Raw genomic sequence first — 23,826 nt, 5'->3', positions numbered from 1 at the left:
GAGGAGTTGCTACTCATTCACAGGTTGTGTTTGTTCTCTGTTCTTGAAGAGGACCATGACATCAAGATGAAGACATGACTTGCAGTTGACTTTGATTTGAGTGAGGGAGAGCTGTGCAAGGTTACCAACCTCACTTTCTCCTCCTGAGCCCTTGGAAGGATTATAATATTCTGGAGTCTAGGGTTAGACAGAAATACCCAGTTGAGCTGAATCAAATGAGAGTAAGGTTCAAACAATGCTCATCTCCTTCTCTTCTTTCCCTCTTTTTGTAATAGGTCTTTTTGTCTTTACATGTGATATAACTTACCCTTTACTGCTTTCTACTTTCCTCTTCTACAAATACAATCTTTTTGTTCACCCCTTAATTATTTTTATCATCATATTAAAGTCAGCTTATGCCCACCTCCTCTATTTATGTATACCCTTCTAAATGTCATAATAAAGACATAGTTCTTCAGAATTTTAAGTGTCATCTTTTCATATGGGATGTAAACAGTTTAACCATATTGAATTAACATGTGCTTTTTTTCCTTTCCTGTTTCCCTTTTTATGCTTCTCTTGAATCATATTTTTGAAAATCAAATTTTCTGTTCAACTCTTGATTTTTCATCAGGAAAATTTGGAAGTCTCCTATTTCATTGAATGGCAATCTCGTATCCTGAAAGATTATGCTAAACTTTGCTGGGTAATTGATTCTTGGTTTTTGATAATTGGTAATTGATTCCCATCTCCTTTGCCTTCTAGAATATCATGTTCCAAGTCCTTTGATCCATTAATGTAGAAGTTGCTAGGTTCTGTGCAATCCTGGCTGTGGTTTCATGATATTTATTTTTCTTTTGGATTGTTTGCACTACTCTCTACTTGACCTGATAATTTTGGAATTTGGCTATAATATTTCTTGGAGTTTTTATTTTGGGTTCTCTTTCAGGAGATGATCAGTGGATTCTTTCAATGACTATTCTACCCTCTGGTTCTATTACCTCTGGGCAGTTTTACTTGAAATTTCTTGAAAGATGCTGTCCAGGCTCTTTTTTTTTTGATCATGGCTTTTAAGTTGACCAATAATTCTTAAATTATCTCTTTTGGATCTATTTTGCAGGTCAGTTGTTTTTCCAGTGTGGTATTTTATGTTTTCTATTTTTTCATTCTCTTGAATTTATTTGACTGATTTTTGATGTCTTATAAAGTCATTAGTTTCCACTTGTCCAATTCTAATTTTAAACAAATTGTTTTCATTAGTTAGCTTTTGTATCTCCTTTTCCATTTGGCCATTTCTACCTTTCAAGGAGCGCTTTTCTTTGGTGACTTTTTGTACCTCCTTTTCTATTTGGCCAATTCTAATTTTTTAAAGAGTTATTTTCTTTGATTGATTTTTTCCCATTTGACTAATTGTATTTTTAAAGGAATTGTTTTCTACTTTCATTTTTTGTCCTTCCCTTTCCAAGTCATTTACTCTTTCTTGCATACTTTTCAATTCTTTTTCCATTTTTTCCTTCTAACTCTCTTCTTTGAATTTTAAAATCCTTCTTCAATTCTTCAAGGAAGAATTTTTGATCTTGAGACCAATCCGTATTCCCCTTTGAGGTTTTGGATGTGGGTATATTAATAAAGGTGTCATTTTCTGAGATTGTGTTTTGAGCTTCCCTGTCCCCATAAAAAGAGTCTATGGTCTGTGTTCTGTTTTGTTTCTTGCTCATTTTGTTTGACTATTTCCTGGATTTTAAAGTTGAGCTCTGTTTCTGAGGTACAGGAGGAACTGTCCCAAGCTTCTTATGCTGGGTACTAGGGGCATGGTTACTGACTTTGTATGCTATGGTCTCAGGTGCTGGCAGCTGGAGGCCATAGACACCTTTCAGTTTACTTGGTACCAATCTGGGTTCCTAGTGGTGGTGTCTGGTGTATGCTGACACCAGGTGGGGTTTTTCTGTGTTTCCCTGGAGCCATACTGAAGCAAATGGAGGTATGGCTGCTGGAGGGCACCTGACTCTCTGGGGTTGAGCTGGCACACATCGTAGTTCTCTGAGATAAAGTATGCTGATTCCCATGGATATACTAAGGCACATGGGGGATCCTGGTGTTGGCATTTACTTACTCCACCTGTGGCTCAGCATCTCCCACTGGTTTGCTGAGGTGGGGCTTGCCACTGGCTTGCTGGAATTCTTCCTGTCCTGGAAAAGGCTCCTTTTTTTTTTTTTTTTTTACCAGAGTGAAAGGGGCCTTTCTTACTGATTCTCCAAGTTTCCTGGGTTAAAAGAATACTCCATTCCATCTTTCTACTGGCTCTGCTGTTCCAGGATTTTTCCTGGGCCACTATTTTTTAGTTTTTAGAGGTCAGCGTGGGAGGGTGACAGTGACTTAATGTTTACTCTACTATTTTGGCTCCTAGAAGTACGTAATATGGATTCTTTACATAATAACTTAAAAATATATTGTTATATGCATATATTAGATTTATAATAATTATTAATTGTATAAAATTATAATTATTAATTATATATAATTATTATAATATTACATAAAAATTATATATTATATTATGTAACAATAATATATTAATAATAATTTCTTGGAAAGAAAAACTTGTTAATCTTTTCATTAGATATTTCTACTTTGTATCTCATATATAAAACTATATGCATATACATGTTGGTCACCTTGTTAAAATGCAAGTACCTTGAAGGTGGGGGCAATTATGTGTTTTTGTATGCTCACCTGTCAAATGAGCTAAAGAAGTGGCAAAGCACTCCAGTGTCTTTACCAAGAAAACCCTAAATAGGGTCACAAAGAGTCAGACATAACTGACATGACTCAACATCAACAAAATGCCCATATATAGTGCTTGCCTTATAGGAAGTAATTAGCTAAGTAGATATTTCTAAGTCTGAAAGTGACACCGAGATCCCCAACTATTTTAGTTTTACTTTATATTTTTTCCTTCTAAACAAATTAGCTTTTCTTTTAAGTACATAGTGGTGATAGCATTTGGAATGCATAAATGCATAGTTTAAGTTGTATATTATATCTTTAAGCATCATATAACTTCCCTGCTTATCAATCTTAATCATGTCTATTTCACAAATACCTTGAGATTATAATTGTTACCTTTATTTTTTGAGTTTCTTTGATGTATGATAAAATAAGTTCTAGCCATTTACCTTAACTATTTTTAATCTTTTTGATTCAAGTGTGTTTCTTATAAACAACGTATTTTAGGATTCAGTTTTTTAATATAACCTATTCTTTTATTCCATAGATTCATCCTATTCATGCTCATGAAAATTATTATTGATTTTTCTTCATTCTATTCTAATACTTCTTTCTCTGTCTCTCTGTGTCTCTGTCTTTCTGTCTCTGTGTCTTTGTCTGTCTATCTCTCTGTTTCTTTCTCTCTTACTCTTCTTTCCCCCATTGTCCCTTTCTTTACATTAGTGAAAAAGGTAATAAGAAAGTATGCTCTACCTTAGTCAACTGTTTCTTCTCCCCCTTCTTCCTTTCCCCTCATCCAGACCCTTATCATTTTTGCCCATTCTTCCTTCCTTCCTTCCTTCCTTCCTTCCTTCCTTCCTTCCTTCCTTCCTTCCTTCCTTCCTTCCTTCCTTCCTTCCTTCCTTCCTTCCTTCTTGCCTCTGTCTCTCTCTCTGTCTCTGTCTCTCTCTCTCTCTCTGTCTCTGTCTCTCTGTCTCTATCATTCTCCTTTAATATCACACCCGCTCAAGTGAGAGTTCGTTTTCCTTATGTCCACTGCCTTCCCTGCTCCATTACCACCCCTTGAAATTCACATCCCTGACCCTTCTTAACATTGTTTTCCCTTTGAGTTTCATTTTTTTACATCAAACTCATTCATTTATGCATTCAACCTGCCTCTTTCCAATTCATGTGAAAATGTGATTCATGTAGCACCTCCTTATACCACTCCTTCCTCCACATTTATATCTTCTTAAGCACCTCAACTATATAAAATTGCAAGTTCTACCTTTTTGTGTCCCTGTCATCCTCCCATTTATTTCTTAACAAGAAGAAAACTAGAACATATTCATCCATAAACTCTCTGTCTGTTCTTTTAACTACCTCTATGGTCCTTGAAGACATTAGGGTTCTGAAGGAATATTTGTTTCTCCTACGTCATTGAGATCACAAGTTCTAAATATGTGGTATACCCCAAGGTTCTCTCCTACAACCTTTCTTTTCTTCTTCTATACTCTTTGTAATATAATCATCTTCCAAGAGATTCAATTATAATCTCTACACAGATAACTTAAAGATACACATGCATACATACACACACATACACACATGCATGCATGCACATGTGGACCCGAGTCCCTTGAGTTTCAGTCTGATATTATATTTTCATACTGAATTTACTGAATATTTCAAAATAAAAGACCCAGAAATATCTTAAACTCAACATGTTTAAACTGATCTCTTTATCTTTCTCCCCAAACATATTAATATATTTATTTCGCTCCAGTAACATGTATACTTCTTGCAACCTTGCCTTTTTTCACACTTTATATTTGTATACTGAGGGCCTAGAACAAATCTTTATATGATTTGACCCTACCCAATCCTCTCTCAGAGCTACTAATGCATGAAAAAAGTATGTGTTTTAAGTTCTAGCTTACTTTGTTCTAGACTTAAGTTGGTAATTATAATGAGGAGGGAAACAGTCAAAAGTCAGTCATTATAAAGGAGAAATAGGACCATTTGTAGGTGTAGAAAAGCAGTCTCAAAATAAGTGTTTAGTGTACCAAAGAAGTAGTTGTTGCTGAGTTCTTTCAGTCATGTCTGACACTCTGTGTCACCATTTGGGATTTTCTTAGTAAACCTTCTGTAGTGGTTTGCTATTTTCTTTTCTAGCTCATTTTGCAGATGTTGAAGTGAAACAAACAGGGTTAAATGATTTCCCCTGAGTCAAACAGCTAGTAAGTGTTTGAGGCCAGATTTGAATTCAGATCATCCTGGCTCTAGGACAAGTACTCTATCCACTGTGCCATCTGTATGATTCTAACTGTGGCACCATCATATTTAATTTTTTTCTTGTTGCTCATAATAATTTCTCCTTGAGCTAGGGGTTTGGATTTTGGCTATGATATTCATATAGACCTGCCTCATAAAATCTTTCAGGTGATGATCAGTGGATTTTTCTATTTCTGCTTTCTCCTCTTGTTCTAATACTTCAGGATAATTTTCTTTAATTGTTTCTTCTATTATTGTATCAAGATTCTTTTTTTCTTTGGTTTTAGCATTCAGGTAGCTCAATTATTCTTGTTTCTTTTCTCCTTGATCCATTCTCCAGATCAGCAGGTTTTTTTTCTCATAAGATGATTCACATTTGCTTCTATTTTTCATTCTTTATATTTTGTCTTATGATTTCTTCTTATTATAACTTCATTGGCTTCCCCTTGCCTAATTCTAATTTTCAATGAGTCATTTTCTTCCTCAAGTTTTTAAATCTCTTTTACTAGTTGGTTGACTTTCTTTTCAAAATCTTACTTTTCTTGGATTGTTCTTATTTTTTTTAAAAAAATTCCCCAATCTCTGTCATTTGCTTTTTAAAATCTTTTTAAAGTTCATCTATGAGTTCTTTTAGGGCAGGTGACTATTTGACATTACCCTTTGTGGTAGGAGAGGTTTTTTTTTGTTTTGTTTCTTTTTTTTTTTTTTTTTTTTGCTTCAGTATCATTCTCTGAAGATGAACCCTGGTCTTCTACATACCCATAGTAACTTTCCATGATGGGATTCTTTGCCTGCTCATTTTTTAAATGAATAGCAGTTTATATTTTTGTAATCACCTCTAGTCTGGAGGCTTGGGGAACATGGGATCTCTGACCTCAGATTCTCCTTCAGTTCTCCCCTCTATCCTGGAACCAAAACTAAGAACTCCATCCTGCTATAAGTGCCCACAACCAGCAGTGCCCCTCTCTCACTGCTTCTGCACTCACCAGACCTGTTCTGCTTCCTTCTTGCCCAGGGTCATATCTTCACACCACAGCTGGGCCTGTCAAGCCTTTCTATTAGAGGTTCATATAATCTTCCCTGGCTCATACCTGGAATCCAAACACTGTTCCTGAAGTGAAAGTTCCTCTGGCTAGGGCTGAGGTTACCTCCCAACCCATTTAGCCACAGAGCTCCCCACTTGTTGCTTCATCGGAACTAACCTTGGGATGTATATTCTTTAAGAGAATAAACCCTGGTCTAGAGGTTTTTCTTTGGATATTTTCTAAATAATTCCAGGAGGACCACTCCTGGGCCTAAGGACACTTTGGCCTCAATTCTTGCTTATTTTTACTGCTCTACATTCACCTTGGTGGGGGGGTGCTATTTTTTCTTGTTTGTGGGGAAAATCTGGAGAGGTTGTAATTTTTTACCTAATTTGCCATTCACCCAGAATCCTCATGTGAAGACTTACTGGTCATGAAGGTGGTGGCTTAGAGCTTGTCAGACATTGAAGACACCAAGGTTATCCACTGCATCCCAGGCCATCACCAGTTATGTTGATTTTTGTCGTGTCCCTGGACATCAGTGACTTTAGAAGAGAGAGTAGGGCTGATGATTTTGTGGAACTCTGCCTTAAATGCAATTCATATACAAGTCAAGATATCACCCCACAACAGCACTCATTGGTCCTCTTCAAAAGTGAATGGCAAACAAAAGTATATTTCACACTCAACTGTATATGTATGCTCTATCTTCCTTTGCTTGCTTCATATAAAGCTGAAGTTTGTGAGTTGTCTCATCTCTACTGCTACTTCTATTTTTGTATACGATATCTACCAGTTATGAAGATTCAAAAAAAATTAGATATGGGTAATTATAGAGCTCTTTCTACATTGTTGAAAAATCTATTTCACAAGTATAAACTAGTTGAGGTTTATTAAATTGATCATTGTCTGAAATTAAAAAAATAGGTATTCATGATCAGACAGTGTGAAACTGCAGCCACCAAAGCTAATGGAAACAGGATGAAGTGACAGTCATAATATTCAATATCAGAGATAAATAATATGAGATCTTTTGCTCTAAGTAAAACATAACTGATATATTGTCAATTCTGAAGATCACATTTAGGAAGAATATATATGCTAGAGAATATGCAGAAGATGACAGTTACAATAATGTTATAGAAGGATATGTTATCAGACCATGGCTATTTAGAATCCAGAGGACAGAAGGCAGCATGATATCTTTCTTCAAGCACTTGAAAAGTGGTCATTTGGGAAAAATACTAATTTTATTCTTCTTAGTTGCAGAAGATAGAATTAGGAGCTATGTATAAAAACTACAGAAAAACTCTTTTTTCACTTATGAAAAGTAGATCTGTCTATGAGAGTTAATGACTTCCTCTACTTTATGATTGTAAGCAAAGACCATTCACTTATTATTTATTCCACAGAGGTAATTCCTATTTCAGCACAACCATTAAAGTCACTTCCAATTCTGAAAATACTTTTAATGTAAGTCCTTCAAGAACAAAATAAAAAATGGAAAGTAAAAGAAAATATTACTCAAGTCTCTAACCAAAACACCAAAATGTTGTTCCCACAATATGGCCCCAAAATACATGGATAAGTCCTGCTCTCAATGAAAAGAGAATTATTATTTTTAAAATGTAGAATCTTCTTCAAAAATTATGAAAGAGTATGTTTGATTAGATAACAGAGCACTAATTATGATGCAGCTTAAAAGGCATAATAATTATGAAGAAATCACCTAGATAGTTTTTAATGTATGATTACTGAAATGTTCCATGATATTCTCAAGCAAAATTGTTCTATCATGATCAACTTGGCAAAGTTTGTTAAACTCATAAAAAGAAATAGCATCTTAAAAGGTAACAAAAGTGGTATCAAAAAGAGATGAAATAATCTTTAATTTATATTCTTATTCTAAGAGCATCTTGTTTGAATGTTTCTTTTATATGGCAAGAGAGATATAATATATTAACATTTTTAACAAAAATTATTGTATTTTTAATCATAAAGAGTGGTTGATTTAAGTAACTTATCTGAGCCCAAGGACTATAAGGGTACACACAAATAGACATACACAATATTAGTATTTAATTTGTCTATGTGAATAAATTCTATGAATTTGTTAGAAAGATCAAATGTAACATGATGATACTGGGTTTAATTTCACTTCTTAGTAACGAAAAATCTCTTCAGATTTTGTTCACTGGGGCAAAAGTATTCCTAAAAATGCTTTTGTTGGAAGGTTTACAGAGGTCATAGATGACCTCATCTAAACCTCACTATAATTTAGTGGAAATTATAGAAATAAAAGTCCTTTTAGAAAAAGCCCTAGCTAGTCACTCTATATCTGTTTCCTCATTTAAAAAATGAGAATGATAATAATACCTTTACTCTCTTTTCTCATGAGGTTGTTCTCATTATCTAATGTGATGATCAGTAGGAAAGTGCTTTGAAAGTATTGTCTCTTTATAGAGTACTTTTATAAGTACAGTTTATTATTACTACTATATTGGATTCATCTTGATGCAGGCCCATCTCTTTTCAGCAGAGGAAAAGTCAGGACTTATAGTTAAAGATTTGTACACACTGACTGATAAATATCAGTTAGATCCTTATTGCAAAGGAAGTCTCCTAATCTCTGAGTTTACCTTCACCTGTTCCATTCTTAATTTGGAATACCCCAAGGTTTACATAACCCCAAGTTGGTGCTAATATAAAAGTCACTAACCACCCTTCTTTACCTAATTATAAAACCACAGGTTTAGCTATAGGCCTTATGATGGTTGGATTATGTCTGAACGGAATTCAGCACTTGTGACCAATTATTTACGCCTTCATTTCTTTGAGTTACATTAAAATAGAGATTCAGTGGGTAGCAGAGAAGTTAAATATAGATTTGTTTGTACCCTTTTTAAAGAAAAGTGGTATTTCACTTTTCCCCAGTGACATGTAAAAGCAATTTTTAACATTCATTTTCAAAACTTTAATTTCCAAATTACCTCCCTTGCTTTCTCCCTACCCCATGACTATTGAGAAGGTAAGCAATTTATTACAGGTGATACATGGGTTGTCATTCCCAACATTTCGATATTAGTCATGTTATAAAAGAAAACAGGCCAAGAAAACACCAAACCTCAAGAAAAATAAAGTAAAAGAAATATCTGCTTCAATTGGTACTCAGAAACCACCACTTGATTTTCTGGAGATGGAGAACATTTTTTATTATAAGTCCTTCAGAGTTGTCTTGAATCATTGCATTGCTGAAATTGGCTAAGTAATCCACAGCTGATCATCTCACAATATTTCTGTTACTTTGTACATCACACATTTCATTTTGCATCATCTCATGTAAGTCTTTCCATTTCTTTTTCTAAGAGGATCTTATACATCATTTCTTATAGGACAATGGTATTCAGTAATAATCACATACCACAACATGTTCAGCCATTCCCCAACTAATGAGAATCCCCTCAATTTCCAATTCTTTGCCACTAGAAAAGAGCTGCTGTGAGTATTTTTTGTACATATAGGTCCTTTTCCTTTTTGTTTTTAGCTCTTTTTGGATACAGACTAAATAGTAGTGTGGCTAAGTCAAAGGGAGCCCCTTTAGGCATAGCTTTAAAATTCTCTACAGAATGGTTGAATCAATTCACAACTCCAGCAGCAGGGTGCTAATATCCCATTTTTCCAACATTTTTTCCATCATTTGTCATTTTCCTTTTCAGTCCTATTAGCCAATCTAATAGGTATGAGGTAGTACCTCAGAATTCTTTTAGCTTTAATTTAGTTTTAGTTTTCATTTCTTCAATCAATAGTGCATTAAAATATTGCTTTATGTGGCTATAGATGGTTTTGATTATTTCATTTGGAACATGGTTATATCTTTTGATAATTTATCAGTTGGAGAACAACTTTTGTTTTATAAATTTTCCCCAGTTCTCCATATGTTTGAGAAATGACACTTTTAACAGTGAAATTTACTTCCATTTTTTCCAAAGTTAATATTGCTAACTGTATTTCTCCTATCCTATCCCACCCTTGATTCTATTCTCCCTCTCTTTTTTACCCTCCTCAAAAGTGTTTTGCCTCTGCCTGTCCCCTCCCTTTAATCTACTCTGCCTTCTATCACTCTATCATTTCTCTTATTCTTCTCCCTTCCTACTTTCTTGTAAGGGAAGGTAGATTTATATACTCATTTGAATATGTATGTTATTCTCTCCTTAAGTCAATACTGATGCAAGTAAGGTTCCTTACTCTCCCACACCTCCCCACTCTTCCTCTCTACTGCAAAAGCTTTATCTTTTAGGTTAGACAATTTATTCCATTCTACCTCTTCCTTTCCCTTTCTTCCAGTACATTCCTCTCTCACTCCTTAATTCGTTCTTTTTAGATATCATCACCTCATATTCAACTCGCACCTATACCCTCTATTTATATACATTGTTCTAACTGCCCTATTAATGAGAAAAATTCTTATGAGTTACAAGTATCATCTTCTTTTTTTTTTTCTTTTATATATATATATATTTTTTTTTAATTTTTTTTTTATTAATTTTTTTATTTTTTTTAATGTTTAACAATCACTGCCATACAATTGCGATTTTATCCCTCCCCACCCACCCCCCACTACCTCCCTCCCTCCCCACGACTGCATACAATTCTGTATAGATTCTACATAAACTTTCCTATTGAGTATATTTTCACTATCGTCATGCTGTGTAGTCAGACTAAGATAAATGAAAGAATCCGTATAACAAATCAGAACATGATACACAAACAGATACACATACACAAACATGATCTGCTACATTATGTGAGTGACTTCCATATTTCTCTCTCTGAGTGTGGAAGGCTTTTTGCCTTGAGGTCCACCATTGGGATTTTTTTTTTTTTTTTCAGAAGTTCTTGTGTTATTACAAAAATCTAAGTCTACCAGAAAAAACTCTCACACACTGTGGTTGTTGCTGTGCATAAAGTTCTCCTGGTTCTGCTCCTTTCACTCAGCATCAGGTCATATAAGTCCTTCCAGGCCTCTCTGAAGTCTTCTTGTTCATCATTTCTTATGGCACAATAGTACTCCATTACATTCATATACCATAATTTATTCAGCCATTCCCCAATTGATGGACATCCCCTTGACTTCCAGTTTTTGGCAACTACATAGAGTGCTGCTATAAATATTTTTGTACATGTGGGACCCTTTCCCATTTTTATGATCTCTTGGGGATATAGTCCTAGTAGCGATATTGCTGGGTCAAAGGGTATGCACATTTTTGTAGCCCTTTGGGCATAGTTCCAAATTGCTCTCCAGAATGGTTGGATGCGCTCACAGCTCCACCAACAATGAATTAGTGTTCCAACTCTCCCACATCCTCTCCAGCATTTATCATTTTCTTGTTCTGTCATGTTTGCCAATCTTATAGGTGTGATGTGGTACCTCAGAGTTGTTTTGATTTGCATCTCTCTAACCAATAGTGATTTAGAGCATTTTTTCATATGATTATAGATAGCTTTAATTTCTTCCTCTGAAAATTGCCTGTTCATATCCTTTGACCATTTATCAATTGGGGAATGACTTGTATGATTATACATTTGGGTCAGTTCTCTATATATTCTAGAAATGAGGCCTTTATCCCCGAGCTTAGCTGTAAAAATTTTTTCCCAATTTACTACATCCCTCCGGATTTTGGTTGCATTGGGTTTGGTTGTGCAAAAACTTCTCAGTTTAATGTACTCAAAGTTATCCATTTTGCATTTCATAATGCATTCTATCTCTTCTTTAGTAAAGAATTCTTCCCTTCTCCATAGATCTGATAAATACACTATTCCTTGCTTCTCCAGTTTATTCATGGTATCAATCTTTATACCTAAATCATGTACCCATTTGGACTTTATTCTTGTGTACGGTGTCAGGTATGGGTCTATGCCTAATTTCCGCCACACTGTTATCCAGTTTTCCCAGCAATTTTTGTCAAACAATGAGTTCTTATCCCAGAAGCTGGGGTCCTTGGGTTTATCAAACAGAAGGTTGCTATATTCCTTGCCTACTGCATCTTGAGTGCCAAGTCTATTCCACTTGTCTACCTCTCTGTTTCTTAGCCAATACCAAGTGGTTTTGATAATTGCTGCTTTATAGTACAGTTTAAGGTCTGGTAGCGCTAGGCCACCTTCCCAAGCATTTCTTTTCATTAGTCCCTTTGATATTCTGGACCTTTTGTTTTTCCAAATGAATTTTGATATTATTTTATCCAGCTCTAGAAAGTAATTGTCTGATAGTTTAATTGGTATGGCACTAAATAAGTATATTAATTTGGGTAGAATTGTCATTTTTATTATATTAGCACGGCCTACCCATGAGCAACTAATGTTTTTCCACTTACTTAAATCTGACTTTATTTGTGCAAAAAGTGTCTTGTAATTGTGTTCATATAGTCCCTGGGTTTGTTTTGGCAGGTAGACTCCTAAGTATTTTATACTGTCTACCCTAACTTTAAATGGGATTTCTCTTTCTATCTCTTGCTGTTGAACTTTGTTGCTAATATATAGGAATGCAGAGGATTTGTGTGGGTTTATTTTGTACCCTGCAACTTTGCCAAAGTTGTTTATTAATTCAAGTAATTTTTTACTTGAATCTCTGGGATTCTCTAGGTAAATCATCATATCATCTGCAAAGAGTGATAACTTAGTTTCTTCTTTGGCTATTCTAATTCCTTGAATATCTTTATCTTGTCTAATTGCTACAGCTAACATTTCTAGTACCATATTGAATAATAGTGGTGATAATGGACAACCTTGTTTCACCCCTGATCTTATTGGGAATGCATCTAGCTTATCCCCATTGCATATAATGCTTGCTGAAGGTTTTAGATAGATACTGCTTATTATTTTATGGAAAGTTCCCTTTATTCCTACGTTCTCCAATGTTTTTAGTAGGAATGGATGTTGTATTTTGTCAAAAGCTTTTTCTGCATCTATTGAGATAATCATGTGGTTTTTGTTAGCTTTGTTGTTGATGTGGTCGATAATGCTAATAGTTTTCCTAATATTGAACCAGCCCTGTAGTCCTGGTATGAATCCTACCTGATCATAATGTATTAATCTCGTGATTAGATGCTGTATTCGTTTTGCTAAAATCTTATTTAAAATTTTTGCATCTATATTCATTAGGGAAATTGGTCTATAATTTTCTTTCTCTGTTTTGTCTCTTCCTGGTTTGGGTATCAAAACCATATTTGTATCATAGAAAGAATTTGGGAGGACTCCTTCTTCCCCAATTTTCAAGAATAGTGTATGTAGTATTGGAATTAACTGTTCTTTAAATGTTTGATAGAATTCACTTGTGAATCCATCTGGCCCTGGAGATTTTTTCCTAGGGAGTTCATTGATGGCTTGTTCAATTTCTTTTTCTGAGATGGGGTTGTTTAAGTATTCAACTTCCTCTTCTGTTAATCTGGGCAATTTGTATTTTTTAAAATATTCATCCATCTCGTTTAGATTATCGAATTTGTGGGCATAAAGTTGGGCAAAGTAGTTTCTAATTATTGTTTTAATTTCCTCCTCATTGGAGGTGAGTTCACCCCTTTCATTTTTAATGTTAGTAATTTGGTTTTCTTCTTTCTTTTTTTTGATCAGATTAACCAAAGGTTTATCAATTTTATTAGTTTTTTCATAAAACCAACTATTGGTTTTATTTATTAATTCAATAGTTTTCTTTATTTCAATTTTATTAATCTCTCCTTTGGTTTTCAGTATTTCTAATTTGGTAAAGTATCATCTTCTTATATAGGAATGTATACAGTCTTATTAAGTCAGTTATGATTTCTCTTTCCTGTTCACTTTCTTATGATTCTATTGTCTTGTATTGAAAGTCAAATTTCCTATTCAGTTCTGATCTTTTAATCAAGGATACTCAAAAGTCCTCTATTATCATTGAATGTTAATTTATTTTTCTCTTGAAGGATTATATGACATTTTGGGGGGTAGGTTATTCTTGGTTGTAAACTTAGATCTTTTACCATCCAGAATATTATATTCAAAGTCCTCTGACCCTTTAATATCAATACTGCTAAATTTTGTGTTATCCTGGCTGTGGCTTCATGCTACCTGATTTTTTTTTCTTTCTGGCTACTTGCAGTATTTTCTCCTTGGCCTTGATTTGGAATCTGGCTATAATATTCCTGAGAGTTGTCATTTTGTTATCTCTTTCAGGAGGTGATCAATGTATTCTTTCAATTTCCATTTTACTGTCTTGTTCTAAAATATTGAGACAGTCATCCATGATAAAGTTCTTGAAAGATTGTGTCTGGGCTCATTTTTGATCAAAGGTTTCAGGTAATTCAATAATCTTTTAATTATCTTGGCCAAATCCATTTTCCACACCAGTTTTTTTTTAATGATTTCACATTGTCTTCTTTTTTCATTCTTTAGATTTTGTTTTATTGTTTTGTGATTTCTCACATAGTCATTGGTCCCCATTTTCTACATTCTAATATTTTAAGGAATTTCTTTTCCTCAGTAAATTTTATGCCTCTTTTTGCATTTGGCCAATTTTGGTTTTTAAGACATTATTCTTCTTGTTGACTTTTTCTACCTCTTTTACCATTTGGCCTAATCTGTTTTTTAAGGTGGTATTTTCTTTAATATTTTTTCTGTCTCCTTTAGCAAGGAGACAGAATTTATAAAAAGTAAAGTGGATACTTTTGATAACAATAATTGAAACATTTTTGCACAAAGTCAATACAAATAAGATTAGAAAGGAATCATAAAAATGGGAAGCAATTGTGGTATATGATTGTGATGGAATACTATTGTACTATAAGAAAAAAATGAGCAAGGTACTCTCAGAAAAAAAACTGATAAGACTTCCATGAACTGGCAGAAAGTGAAATGAGCAAAACAAGTTAAATATTGTACATAGAGCAATTTCATTATCATCTATGAGTGACTTGATTACTCTGATCAATACACTGATCCAAGTTCTGAAGGACTTATGATGAAAGATACTGTCCACCTCCTGAGAAAGAACTGAAAAAGTCCAAGTGCAGATAGAGGCATTTTTAAGTTTTCTTTATTTTTCTTGCTTTTTTGAAACATGGATAAGCATGTTTTGCATGATTTCACATGTGTAAATGATATCACATTTCTCACCTCAATGACTGGGGCAATGGTGAGAGAGAGGGAGAAAATGTAGAACTCCTCCAAAATTAATGAATGGTAAAAATAAATTATTGTTTATTTTAAAAAAGAAAATGAATGACCTTGGAATACAAATTTCCCATTTTAGTGACTCTGCCATTTACTTCTTTAGTATTCATTGAAACATTCTAGGCAACAGAGATGGAAACAGATAGATTTTGTTATTCTATTGTAAATGTTCAAGGATGACTTGGAAACTTTTCTCTAGGATCCAAGAGAAAGAAAACCTTCGATGTAAATGGAAATCCAAATAAATAGCTTTATTTCATTTCTCTGCTATCTAGGAACTAGTTCAAAAGCATGAGCCAATGCAAGGAGAAGAAAATAGTTCCAGTAAATACCATCAATAATCAGAAATGCTAGAATAAAACTTTTTTTTGGAATTCAAATTAAATACAAGATCTTTTTTATTTTTTCAAAATATATTGATATATTTGTCATTACTTTTCAAAATTAACTTTGATAAGTTTTAAACTTTCTCCCCCTCTCTCCCCCAGGCATCATTATATGGTCTCTATAAATACATTCTGATTAAATACTTTTACACACCAGTCATATTGCATAGAAGAATTATAATGAATTGAAGAATCTATGAGAAAAACAAAACAAAACACAATGAAACATAACAAAAAAGAAAATAATCTGCTCCATTCTGCATTCCAACTCCATAATTCATTATCTGGATGTGCATGGCATTTTGCATCATGAGTCCTTGCAAAATGTTATAGGTCCTCGCATTGCAGAGAAAGGCTAAGTCTGCCAAAATCAATCATAGCAGATGGTGACTATTACTGTGTATAAGATTCTCCTGGTTCTGCTCACTTCACTCAGAATCAGATCATATTAAGTCTTTTCAGGTTTTCCCAAAGTCTACCTACTCATCATTTCTTATAGCACAATAGCATTCCATTTTATTCACATACCACAACTTGTTCAGCCATTCATTCCCTAATTGATAGGCATCCCCTCAATTTCCAGTTCTTGGTCACCACAAAAAGAGCTGCTACAAATATTATTGTACATACAGGTTCTTTTGCCATCTTTATGATCTCTTTGGGATACATCCCTAGAAGCGATACTGCTGGGTCAAAGACTATGCACATTTTTGTAACCCTTTGGGCATAGTTACAAATTGCTCTCCAGAATGGTTGGATAAGCTCACAGGTCCACCAACAATGTATTAGTGTTCCAACTTTCCCACATCTTCTCCAACATTTACAATTTTCCTGTTTTTTTATGTTAGTCAATCTGATAAGTATAATGTGGTACCTCAGAGTTGTTTTGATTTGCATCTCTCCAATCAATAGTAATTTAGATCATTTTTCATATGATTCTAGATAGCTTAAATTTCTTCCTCTGAAAGCTACTTGTTCATATCTTTTGACCATTTATCAATTGGGGAATGACTTGTATTTTTGCAAATTTGACCTGTTCTCTATATATTTAAGAAATGAGGCTTTTATAATCAGCATCATTATATGCAATGCATTTACTATAAGACTGGGGGTGAAATAAGGATATCCATTATGACCACTATTGTTCAGTATGGTGCTAGAGATGTTAACTTTAGCAGTAAAAGAAGAAAAAAAAAGGAAGGAATTAGGATAGGTAAAGAAGAAACTAAGTTATGACTCCTCGCAGATTATATGATAATATACTCATTGAATCCCAAATAATCAATAAAAAGTACTTGAAATAATAAACAACTTTAGCAAATTTGCAGCATATAAAATAAACTCACATAAATCATCTACATTTACATATATTACTAACAAAGCTCAACTGCAAGAGATAGAAAGAGAAATTCCATTTAAAGTTATTGTAGATATTACAAAATATTTGTGAGTTTACCTGCTAAAACAAACACAGAGTCTATATGAACACAATTACAAAATTCTTCCCCCCCCAATAAAGTCGGATCTAAATAATTGGAAAAAACATCAGTTGCTTGTGGGTAGACTGAGCTAATACAACAAAAATGACAATTCATCCTAAATTAGTTTACTTATCCAGTGTCATACCACTATTAAAAATTTAATTTATAGAGCTAGAAAAATAATACTAAGATTCAACTGGACCATTTGGTATTTTTTTAAGTCCTTGCATTGCAATGAAGTTCCAAGTCTACCAGAAAAAAAACTCTCGCACACTGTAGTCATTGCTGTGCACAAAGTTCTCTTGGTTCTACACCTCTTGTTCAGCATCAGATCATAATATATGTCTTGACAGGCCTCTCTGAAGTCTTCCTGATCATCATTTCTTATAGCACAATATGCAAGATATTTTTAAAGAGAGTTCTTGGAAGCTATAAATTTTGTGGTCTTGAAAATTAATCAGAATACAAGACTGTCCTCTATGCAGCACCATTACTTAATATGACTAAATTTTCTCCATCCATTAAAGACACACCATGGATGAAGTCATCAGATTGATAGCCCTGCAAATTCTGAAAATGGAGAGCACCCTGGTGGTTATTTCTTGTTGTCAGATGGACGTCGTTGACATAAAAGGTATCCTTTAAATTATGATGATGAATTTATCTTATTTATCCAATGTGTGAGAAAATATCATCGTAAAACTTTAAAAATTGATTTAGACCAAACATCTCCTTTACAAGATAAGGAAAGTGATGATCAGTAAGATTAAATGATCTTGTGCAGGTTGCAAGAGGCAGAATCAAGATGTGAACTCAGGTCCTCTAGCTCCAGATCTAACACATTTACCACTACAGCATAAAACCTCTTTGTTTTGTCACCTGTCTAAACTCTGATCATGTGGATTCCTAGAACAAGCCCTTTATATCAAATGATTCTGAGTCCCATGTTTCAAGAACAATGCAATATGCAACATTTAATGCAAAAACAACTGAGAGGAGACCCATGGAGGGTTTCAATGAAAGTACAATGTTTTCTACTTATGTTTTCTATCTGGAGACAAGAAAATATGAACATATTTTTCAGTCCTTAAAATCATAAGCAAACACTGATCAGAGAAAAGATCATGCAACATCTTGGTTTTCTGATCCAGTGATTGCCTTCATATCAAGAATTTCTGCATCCTAACCTCACAAAAATATTCTTAGGTAAGTTAAGAGTCTAGTGAAATGTTTTTAGTTTTGTGCTCTTTGAGATTGTTTCTAATAACAGAGAAAATGGCAAGCTGAAATGTCAAAAAAGGTACAATGTAACGTTGGAATATTTCATAGAAAAAATAGATTGTGGGTTTATATATAACTAACACTGGAAAAATCTTTGGAGGTAATCTAAGTCACCTTTCCTTGAAGCATGATTGATTGCCTTTTTTAGTATGTTTGAAAAGTGGCATTCTTTATCACCTTGAATACCTGAAGGAATGGAGAACTCATTACCAAATGAAATAACCCATTTACTTTTTGGACAACTTTAATCATTAGAATTATTTGATTATATTGATTAATATATAGTTGCAGATATTCTTCTACCATTACTCCTATTTTTCAGGGTCTGATGAGAATAAATCTAATCTCCTTTCCACATTGAATCTTTTAAGAATTTGAAGTGTTTCTATCTTCACTAAGTTTTCTTTTCTCTAAGCTAAGCATCTTCAGCTCATTCAACCACTGCTTATATGACACAGTTTCTTTAAATGGATGCACTTTAAGCCTGAAGCTTCCTTCACACCACTGAATGAACAAATTAAACCTTCAAAGTCTAATGATGAATAATGTATTTGGGATGCCCATATAACAGGTTCATATTTTAGATTTCCACTGATACTATCTTCAAAGTCTACACTTACACCACAGCAATCATCCATCTATTTACTGTAGTACAATCATAGTCCATGATGAGTTTGTACAGTAATTTCACATTTTACTCAGTGAGTGGGGATGCAGGATATGAAGAAAAGCCTACAAAAAAACCTGGTAATCAAACTTTGTTCTTTCCTATGCAAAATCTATTAGGAATTTACTCAAGTGACACCTAAAGTTTAAATGAGGTGAGATGGTGGGTTTTGGACATGGAAAATGAGTACCTATTTTGGACATGTGGATTAGTTTCTGGGAAGTTAATCTTTTAGGAGTTTGTCAAGAAAGAAATGCTAACATTTGACAGCATTAAAACAAAACCACAACAACTCACAGGCAAGGAATCTTCTAAGGGAGGCATTCATTTTGAGGTAGATCTGTGAAAATGAGCCAACATTATTTTCCTAGTTATTGAATTACAGGACTTAACTAAGACAGAGGACAAATAAAACACATTCTGTTAATTTCTCACCATCCTTCAGAGATTCTCCTTATGATTAATGAATGAGGTGGAAGATGAACTGAGTCATATTTAATCTTCATGTCAAGGGGGAAAAAAACCTTCCAGAACTGTACAAATATGGAATGGATTAATTTAGAAGTCTTAGTTTTCTCCTCTTTAGAAATTAATAAACAGATTTTATGTACACATACATATATATATATGTACATACATATACACATACATAACAGGAATTCTATAGTAGTGATTTCTTTTAAAGTATCTTTTGGTCTATGTGCCCTGAGGTACCATCCAACTCTAAAACTGTAGGATTCTGAGATGAAAACGTATATATATTTACTTACATCTCTCCAAGAAAAATAACAACCAAGTAGTCATGATCAATCTAATTTATTTCCAAGTACTGGTTTTATGTCACCTTAATCAGCATCATTCTTCATACCTATTTCCCCATCTTATTTGGAATCCCTATAGCATAGATTTAGAGAGACTGGGTTTCCATTAATTTCACAGAATATATTATGATCTGATTAGATTTTAGGGGGTGACTCCAAAGAATTGATTCAAAATGACTCAGTTGTGGGATGTGATCTTAAGCTGATTTCATTGAGACATAGTGTATAGGAAAAGGGGGTTGATAACACCAGTGAATTTTACCTTGATCAGACTTTGTCTGGATTATTGTGTTCAGTTCTCTATACCTTCTTTTAGAAAGATATTGACAAAGAATAAAATCCAGAGCACAGTAACCAGCAGTGATGATACAACCATGCTATATGAGGATTGGTTGAAGAAATAGGAGTCATTTATCTGGGAGATTAAAATATTTAGGTGATGTTTGGGATTGAGCAAGGATGGGGTTGTTGGGGAATGAGATATGATAATTATATTGAAATATTTGAAAGACTTCTATGTAGCAGAGAGATTATGCTTTCTTCATATACAGTGGAGAAAATCTAGAAAACAAAAAGTGAAATTTCAGTGAGGAAACTTTGTAACTATTAAAAGGATTATGAAGTAAAAAAGGCTTTCTCAAATGTTGGTGGACTTCATATACTGGATTTCTTCAACTAATGGCAGAATGATTGTTTTTTTTAGATGTTGTGGAAGAATTTATGTTTATACATTTGTCTTACCTGATGACTTCTGTGGTTACTGTCTTCAGATTTGAGATTTTGGAAAACAAGAACAAGTTAAACCCTTTGACTCTGAACACAAAAGATCAAAGTTTTTAGGGGTTTCATCAGCCAGTATCAATTTGGATTCAGCCTTTGTTTGAAAGTACCTAGATTGCATTAAACTAATAGAAACTCCAAAAATACAAAGAGCCACATTTTGTTCTCTATGACAGATTCACTGAAATAGAAGAAAAATATGCCATAAAGCACATTGGAATATAGGTTTCCTCTATTAGACTTGAATTTGGTAACATCATTAAACCTTTGTAATCTTTTGAAAAGTTTTGTTTCATCAATTGTATTGACACTCTCAATGCAAGCATGCACAGTAAGTAATTAATAAGTACTTGCTACTTAATAATTGATAAGTGGTTTTAAGAGAGGACATATGGTATAATAGACGATATCATGAAAATGTGTAGATTGCTACTCCTGCTGTTTTTACATCAGTTGAAGCACAATATATTCTGCTCCAACCTTTTACCTTTACCCTGTGTGTATCTTCCTGTTTCAAATGTGTTTCTTGTAAACAACATATTGTTGGATTATGGTTTTTAATCCATTCTGCCATCTGTCTCCGTTTTGTGGGAGAGTTCATACCATTCACATTCATACTTATGATTACTATCTGTGTCTTTCCCTCCATCCTCTTTTCCACCATTTGTGCTTTTAGTTCTCCCTTCTCCCTTCCCCTCCACAAAAGAGTTTTAATTTTTAACCACCTCCTCCCTCAGTCTTCTTTCCCTTCTTTCAGCCTCCCTCCCTTTTACTCCCATTTACCTTTATTACTTCTTCCCTCCCTTTTAGCCTCCCTTCCCTTTACTTTTTCCCTTCCACTCCTACTGCCTATAGAACTAATTGTATTTCTATACTTAACTGAGTTTGTTTTGCCCTCCATGAATTCAATCAGATGAGAGTACCTCTCAAACAATGCTGATCTCCCTCCCCTTTTTCTCTGTCCTGTAATATATTTTTGTGCCCTTCTGGTGATGTAATTTATTTTTTTCTGCCTCCTCCTTTTCACATCTCTCATTACAATCCCTTAGCACCCTTAAATCACATTTGTTATCATCACATAATTTACTTTATACCCATTCCCTCTACCTATGTATATCCCTTTTATATTTCATAATAAATATACAATTCTCAAGATTAACAAGAATCATCTTCCCTTATAGGGATGTAAACAGCTTGGCCATATTGAGTAACAAAAATTTTTCCCCTGTTTACCTTTTTATTTGTCTCTTCAGACCTGCATTTAAAGATAGGACTTTCTATTGAGTTCTGGACTTTTCATCAGGAAGGTCTGGAATTCCCTTATTTCATTGAATGTTCATCAGCTTTTGCTGAGGAATTAATCCTTGCTTGTAATCCCAGCTACTTTGTCTTACAGAATATGATATTCCAATTCCTTCAATCTTTTAATGGAGAAGCTGCAAGATTCCATGTCATCCTGACTGTAGCTTCTAGGTATTTGAATTGTTTTTTTCTGGCTGCCTGCAATATTTTCACCTTCACTTGATAGTTCTGGAATTTGGCAATGATATTCCTTGATGTTTTTAGTTTGGGGTCCCTTTCAGAAGATGAATGGTGGATTCTTTTGATTACTAATTTGACCTCTGTACCTAGGACTTCTGGGCAATTTTCCTTGATTATTTCTTGGATGCCCAGGCTCTTTTTTTATCTTGGCTTTCTGGTAGACCAATAATCCTTAGATTTTCTCTCCTGGATCATTTTCCAGGTCAGCTGTTTTTTCAGGTAGGTATTTTAAATTTTCTTCTATCTTCTCATTCTTTAGATTCTATTTGACTAATTCTTGATGTCTCATAGATTCATTAGCTTCTACTTTCCCCATTCTAATTTTTATCAAATTGTTTTCTTCAGGTAACTTTTGCTTCTCCTTTTTCATCTGTCCAATTTTTCCTTTTAAGGAGTTATTTTCCTCAGTTAGATTTTGTACTTCCTTTTCCAAGTGTCCAATTGTCCTTTTAAATTCTTCTGTGATTTCTTTTCTCATATTTTCAAAGTCATTGGTCAGTTTTCCTTCTAGTTCTTTAATTTGGCTCTTAAAATCTTTCCCAACCTCATCTAGGGAGGCTCTTTGTGCCTCAGACCAGTTCATGTTCCCTTCTGAAGTTTCAGATGGGAGTACAGTCTCAATGCTGACCTCTTTGGTATTTGTGTTTTGGCCCTTTTCCCCAGGAAAACTTTTTATGGTCTTTTCTTTTTTGCTTGCTTTGTACTCATGATAATCACCCTTTTCCTGGCTTTTAAGGTAAATTTCTGCATCTGGGACACAGGGGGCTCTGTCTCACAGTTCTTGTGCCTAAAACTTGAGGCTTTGTGTGTTGTGGCCTCTGGTTCTTTCAGCTAGAAGTTAAAATGCTGCAGCTCACCTGGTGCTGAGCTGGTTGGTGTTGAAAAGCAGAGGCCAGGTGATGTCAATTTTGGTTTTCCTGAAGTTACCCTGGAGCTAGCTCTTTAAGTGTGGGGGAGGCATGGGCTGGCCACAGGAAGTCTCCTCTGCTGAGCTAGAGCATAGGCAAGCTTAATGGTTGTTAATCACATGTACGCTAGTTTCTTCCTGATTCCCCCAGGGTACTAAGGCTTGTTTGGGGTTCTGGTGTTGGTGGTTGCTGGCTTCACCCCCTTGGATCTCAGGATCTTCCGCTTTCTTGAGGTGGGGTTGTCTGGGACCTCTCTGATTCTACACTGGTCCCCTTCAGCCACAGCAAGAAGAATCCTTCTTAGTGATGTTCCTAGCCTCACAGGCTAAGAGACTGCTTACCCCTTCTGCTGCTCCCACTGTTCCAGGGTTTTTTCTGGGGAGATATTCTCTGGGCTCACCAAGGTCAACAAGGGGATAGAGAGAGTAATTAGTGATCACCTCGCCATCTATTCATATTCCTTTTTTAATGAATTGAATATTGGTAGGCTAAGCCAGTGAGTTAATGATAATACCTAGATTTTGACCTGGGAAGACTATGAGGATAATAGTGCCCTCATAGGTATTAGAGATCTTTGGAAATGGGTAGGGTTCAGAGAAAAAATGAGTTCAATTTTGGACATGTTGACTTAAAGATACCTATGAAATGTTGAGTTTGAGATCCATAATAGTTACCAAAATCATTAACTGCTGGTACCTATTTCTGGGGCTGTTTATGAAATCAAATGAAAGTAGTATTAATAATTTTATAAGTATGCTTAGGTACCTTGAAATCCTGGGCA

The sequence above is a fragment of the Notamacropus eugenii genome, chromosome 1 (assembly GCF_028372415.1).
Source record: "Notamacropus eugenii isolate mMacEug1 chromosome 1, mMacEug1.pri_v2, whole genome shotgun sequence".
NCBI lineage: Eukaryota > Metazoa > Chordata > Mammalia > Diprotodontia > Macropodidae > Notamacropus > Notamacropus eugenii.
The sequence above is the reverse complement of the archived record's forward strand: the minus strand, read 5'-3'. Positions refer to the sequence as shown.